At 41.7% G+C, this 6,564-nt stretch overlaps 1 pseudogene; it reads left to right on the forward strand.

Annotated features, from left to right (window-relative positions):
- Nucleotides 1–1,393: 1,393 nt before the first annotated feature.
- On the forward strand, nucleotides 1,394–2,109 carry LOC114626255 (annotated as a pseudogene).
- The last annotated feature ends 4,455 nt before the right edge of the window (nucleotides 2,110–6,564 follow it).

Below are 6,564 nucleotides of genomic sequence, written 5' to 3' on the forward strand. Positions count from 1 at the left end.
GACTACAATCAAACAATCAACAACAAAGCATAATGCCTAGGAAAACAGCCAAGTGGACCTTTTCTTCCTGATGAAGAAAGCTGAAGAAGATACGTTAAAACTAGGAAGATCTCCAATTCTGCTTTAAAATAAGATCAAAATATCCATGCCACTCAAAAAAAAACTTAGAGATTTGGTGCAATCCCACAGAAAGGCAAAGGAGAGGGCATGACACTCTCTACAGAACTGAAAAAAGCAATTCTAAAATTTATATGGGAGCATAAAAGACACTAATGGCCCAAGTGGTCTTGAACAAAGTAGCAAAGCTGGAGCCATCACAGTGCCTGATATTAAGTATACTACAAAGCTGTGATACCCAAAACAGTGTGGTGCTAACACAGACACAGATATTGAAACCAAAGAAAGAACATGGAGAGCCCAGAAACAAACCCATGCCTGTTAAGATAACTGACTCTCAACGGAGGCACCAAAGACCTAGATGGAGAAAAAGAAAACCACAGAACAAAAGTATCTTCCAGAATTAGTTTTCCTCGAATCTGCTTTGAATAATGATAGTTTTAACCTAAAGTTTCAAGTTACTGACAAATGTATAGCCTGAGAAGGGAAAGAGAAGTCTGTGAATCTTAGGATTAAAAATAGAGTATTTTATACTCTATTTTTTATTCCTCCTCAAAAATATACCCTTGAAGTAAGATTGTGAATCCTGATATATAAGTAATGAGAGTGGTCTGAGAAGGGCCAGTCCCCTCCAGATGTCCATAGACTTATTAAACTCAGTATTCATGTATAGTTGTACATTTCAACCATGTTTGAAACAAAGATTGGAAACAACCCAAGGAGTTTTAAGATACTTGATAAACTGTAATAGATTTCCATAATGAAGTCTATGAGACTATTAAGGTCATTTGGAACATAGGTCAATTACATGAATACAAATTGCACAAAGATTAGATATGTCTTGGTGGGTGTGTATCTGTTTTACTGAGTATTTTTTTAATCTCAATGCTCTAGCACAGGTCTTGAAATGTATGTTACCTAAGTATTTGATGAATAAAAGAGTAAATATGATGATGGAATAAATGGAACAACTCAAACCACAGCCTTTTGCCAATGAACCTGCTTCCTAAACTTTCCTTTCTCAGGACCCTAGTAATTGATTGCTCAGACACTTATTAAGAGTGTTTTATGGGCGCAGCGCCTTGGAGGTCCCGTGGATCTGTGTCTTGCTTCAACGGTGTTTGGACGGAACAGACCCGGGGACTCCAGCTTTGTTAGCTTCCAGCCGCCTCACAGCCTCTCCAGTCGCAGCCTCCGGGACCATCTCCTCGCCGCCTTCGGCTCCTAGGACCAGCCAGCCCAGTCTTTGCAGTTAGCTCCAAACTCCGGATCAGCCATGACCTCTCAGATTAGTCAGAATTATTCCACCGAAGTAGAAGCTGCCGTGAACCGCCTGGTCAACTTGCACCTGCGGGCCTCCTACATCTACCTCTCTCTGGGCTTCCTTTTTGACCGGGATGACGTGGCTTTGGAGGGCGTAGGCCACTTCTTCCGCGAACTGGCAGAGGAGAAGCGCGAAGGCACCAAGTCTCCTCAACTTGCAGAACGATCGATCGCGGGGGGGCCGTGCACTCTTCCAGGATGTGCAGAAGCCATCTCAAGATGAATGGGGTAAAACCCAGGAGGCCATGGAAGCTGCCTTGGCCCTGGAGAAGAACCTGAACCAGGCCCTCTTGTATCTGCATGCCCTGGGATCTGCCCGTACAGACTCTCATCTCTGTGACTTCATGGAAAGCCACTTCCTGGATAAGGAGGTGAAGCTCATCAAGAAGATGGGCAACCACCTGACCAACCTCCGTAGGCTGGCAGGGCCACAACCAGCGCAGACTGGTGCGCCCCAGGTGTCTCTGGGAGAGTATCTCTTTGAGCGCCTCACTATCAAGCACGACTAGGAGGCCTCCGCACCTTCAAGGGGCTCCCTCCTCTGCTCTGCACTAGCCCGCCTCAGAACCTCCACCTGAATGAACCTCTCAAGCCACTAGGCAACTTTGTAACCGCCCTGGAGCCTCTCCCAAGTCTTGGACCAAGTGAAAATAAAGCTTTTTGAAACAGAAAAAAAAAAAAAAAAGAAAGAGTGTTTTATGGTATACACTATACTAGATACACAAGGGCAAATCAAAAACATATCATACTTCTTGATATACCATCTCTTATAAAAGATATTTAAGAAAACTTAAAACTGGGAAAGACTACTAATTGTGTAGAAATTTTAATCCTGTAAGTGCTAGTCCTCAGGAAGGAGGTTTCTAGATCAGTTCCAGATTGGCTCTTCCAAAGTGCATTGTCACAAAACATAGCAGTGCCCATCATGGCTAGATACACACAAGGTACCACAGTGGCACTCAGGTCTTGGTGCTAACTAGCAGCTAGTATAATTGCACTTAAACTCTGTTCAAATAGGAGAGAATTCATGCCTACTACCTCTGCTGATGATATCATAGAGCCTAGAGAAGACACTACTATTGCTGCTTCCCAATTGTATTTCAAATACTCACAGGTAAGTGTAGGTCTCTCTCTCTCTCTCTCTCTCTCTCTCTCTCTCTCTCTCTCTCTCTCATCATCATCATCATCATCAAAGAAATTTCTTTTTTGCAACAAAGACCATCACAAAAATCCAAAACTGGTCAAAATACACAGAACTGTTTTCAGAGAACTGAATGCCAAATGATACATCTACAATACAACCTCTACACCTGAGGCTGGAAACATTGCAAAAGACAGGGCAAAAAGACTGTAAGATCCAGAGTACAGGGATGTCAGCTGCAAGGTATTGTCTTCTATATATGGCAGGGAGCTGCACCAATGAAATCTCAATAATATGGCTTCCTTAAACAAGACCAGCTTAAGGGAAATGGGCACTTCAGAAGGCAAATATTAAACAATGCCCAGACCCAACCTAGTCAAACCTGGGTATTACAAAATGTACTCCCCAAACTTGACCCCATGACAAGGTAAGAATGGGTTTGTGTTTCCACTGTGCCATCAAAAGAGAGTCATGAAATAAAAATTAAATTGAGTTTCAGAAAAACAAATCAAACAAACAAACAAACAAAAAAAACCAACAACAACAAAAACACTGCTTTCTAGCAACCTGCATGATGAACTATTATAAAAGCTGGCCAAAGCTGCTTCCCTGCACCTTAGCATTCCTGCAGTAACCATGCACACAGAGAATCCTCTGGCTTCATACCAGTCCCCAAGGCTTCCCAGTGAAGGGTCTCCAAGATGGACTGGGTGCTAAATGGGGGCCTTTCTAAGAGGGGCCTGATTTCACAAAAGGAGATCTCTTTCCTTGGAACAGCCAAGACACTAAGAGTTGAAACCCAGAACTACTCACTCTCAAAGAATGTGGTCATTAGAGCTCCATCATCTGTCACCTTTAGGTGGTAATTAGAAAAGGGAAGTCAATAGCAGTAGTGCACAACTACTTTACCAAGATTTAAACAAGTTGTAATATTGTTGAACACCTATTGATGAGTCCAAATGTGCTGCAGGCCATTGAGCACAGCAATTGGGGCGGGGGAGCTTGGATGGGAGGCTTTTCATTATTAATTTGATGGTGTGAGGTTTATAGATACCACAGCATGCATTGCATTTGTCACATGAGTACAGCCTCCTGTTGCCAATAGATCAAATCAGCATATGATAGGATGATGTCCAAGTAAGAAAGAATACCTCTGACATCAGTATCTGGGGTTGTAACCCCACAAAAAGAAAGTAGTCAAGCCTGCTGACCCTTTAAAATTCTTTATCAAGTATGGAAAATAAAGGACTTAGAAAACCTCTGAGTCTGGAGTTGAGAACCCTGGTTTGTCAAGCTCTGCTAGAAGTCTGTGCACTGAGGTACATCTCAGATGTCACTTAAACTTCAGGACCAGAATGCAATCCTCTACAAGATGCCCATTACTTAAGCTTACTCTCAAACCCAATATTCTAGTGTTCAATTTCGTGAATTTTTTTCTCCCAGTATCATGATCTAAATAGTATCTGCAGTGCTAGAGAGATGGCTTGGAGGTTGAGAGTACTTGATCCTCCTCCAGAGAACCTAAGCTCAGATCCTAACACCCACTTCAGGCAGCTCACAACCACCTGTAACTCCAGCTTCAGAGACTCTGGTGCCCTCTTCTGACCTCTTCTGACACCTGCACTCACATGTGCATACACGCACACACACACATGGGGTTGCGGGGAAGAGACTTAAAAATAAAATAAAACACAACTGCTATCTATATGCTGGACTTTCTACTATTTCTATCCCCCAAACTCTCCTGAACACTATACTTATAACTACCCGGGTCTGGGGAGATAGTTCAGTCACTAAAGCGATTTTCTGCACAAGCATTAAGTTCTGAGTTCAGATGACCAGCACACACATAGAAGATAGGTGTGGTGTGATGGGCTGTAATCAGAATACTGGAAAGATGGAGCTAGTAGAATCTCTGAAGCTTCATGACAGCTAATCGTATCTAATTAGTGAATCAGTCTCAAAAAATAGGGTAGAAAGTGACTGAGGAAGGCATTATTAAACTCTGAAATGTACACATAAATATATATGCATGCTTATGCCACACAGTAAATTATTTAGTTAATGAATACATATGTACATAAAACTACACCTTTGGCACTTGGGTAGCATCTTACACTGTGCAAATACAAAGCTATGCTTCTACTTCTCCCTGTTTGTCCCCACCTCTCCTCACCTTTAACCAGTCTTCACTTCACAATAGTCAGTGCACAATAGGGTGGTATGCCTGTCTTCATCCTTGAACATGTGGACTCTAACCCTTTAGCAGGGCTTGCTACTATACCACTGCCTCTTTGCAACCTCGTTCAAGTTCTTCTCTCCACATCACTGCCTCCTTTGCCACTCAAGTCCACCCCTTGGTTGTGCTCCACCTACAGCAGGAATGAGTCCTCCTTTGTGCATAGTCCCCCATGTACGTAGTTGTTGTTTGCTCTTCACTCTTGCCTGTCTTCACTGAGTCTTTATCAGGGACTCCTTCTCTGGTCACCCTCTGCCAAGATCATTTGAATTCATTTTCTGCATATATTAAGCAACAGATAACCACAAAGTTAGTGGCCTAAAACAACATGCATTTGAGGTTGTTGGTTTTATTTTTCAGTCATAAAGAACAGTGAAGTCGTGTCATTTGCAGGAAAATGGATGAGACTGAAGTCAGTCATCTTAAGTGAATTGAGCCAGCCTCAGGAAGAGAAAAATCTGAGGGGTTTTTTCTATTGTGGTTTCAAGATTTTATATAATCACATAAAACCGTGTATGTATGTGTGTGTATGTATGTGTATATGTATGTATGTTTATGTGTTAAATAAAATTAATCATAAACTTGTCTGGGGGGAAGGTGACTAAGAAGAAGGAGACTATAAAATGAGACTATGGGAATATGCTCAAATATAATATGTACCTATGCAAAAATGCTTAAGTAATACACTTTAATTACAAAATAAAGCAGTGTGCATTTAGTAGTCCAGTTTCTGCTGAAGTATAGCTTAGCTAAGCTCTCAGTTCAAGGATGTACACAAGGGTGCAACCAACTAGACAGTGGGTGTCTTTCTCTAAAGCTTGAGTTGAAAGAATCTACCTCCAAACCTGGATGTGGCTTGGAAGGCATTTGCTACTTGTGGCTGTGTGATTGGGTCTCTGCATCCTTGGTAGTAGGAAGCTGAGGATGCTCTCAGCTTGTACGGGCTGTTCTCAAGTCCTTTCTTTTTGGTCCCTTCCACAGTGGGGCTATGTGCTTTGGCAATAGAAGGCAACTTGATTAATTTCTCGATAATTTCATGTTGGCCCTTGTTCCTCTCTAAGGGACTTTACCAGAAGAAATCAGTGTCAACCAAGATAACCTTCCTTTAGGCTAACTCAGAAGCAACTGACTTGAGAACCTTAAATACATCTTCTCCATCTCCTTTCCTATGGCACATAGTATAAACTAATGATGGGAATACCTTCTCAGCATACATGCAGATGCCAATCACAAAGTAGAGAAGGTACAAGGAGTGATGGTCCAAGAGTGTTGTCATGAAATCATAGACATCGCCTTAGAATTCTGCCTTCTACAGCATTCTTGTTAAAACCTTTATATTTATGTCCTTTGCCTCCTGGAATGTAAAATTTATTTAATTTGTTTCCCCAAAGTAAAAACAAAGGATGCCTTAAAATAAAGACTTCCAGATTGATTACCATTATTTCCTGAACTAGAACCATACCTAGGTGCCATATAATCCAAGCTCAATCCATATAAAATGTGGGATGAATGAAGAGATGAAGAAATGAGTGAATGAATTAAAGCATGAATCCCTTCACATCACAAGAAGTTCAGTATCATCTCTCACAAAGTTTACAACCTCTGTGACAGTCCCAGTCATATGGTAGTCAGCTTCAGTGAATATGTATTAAGTGCTGCCTCTTTGCCTGCCACTTGAACACACTATGATTAATCCTCCCAATAAGACTTACTAAATTGTACAATCCCTTCTGAGAATAGTTGG

The sequence above is a fragment of the Grammomys surdaster genome, unplaced genomic scaffold, assembly GCF_004785775.1.
Source record: "Grammomys surdaster isolate TR1022 unplaced genomic scaffold, NIH_TR_1.0 231, whole genome shotgun sequence".
Lineage (NCBI taxonomy): Eukaryota > Metazoa > Chordata > Mammalia > Rodentia > Muridae > Grammomys > Grammomys surdaster.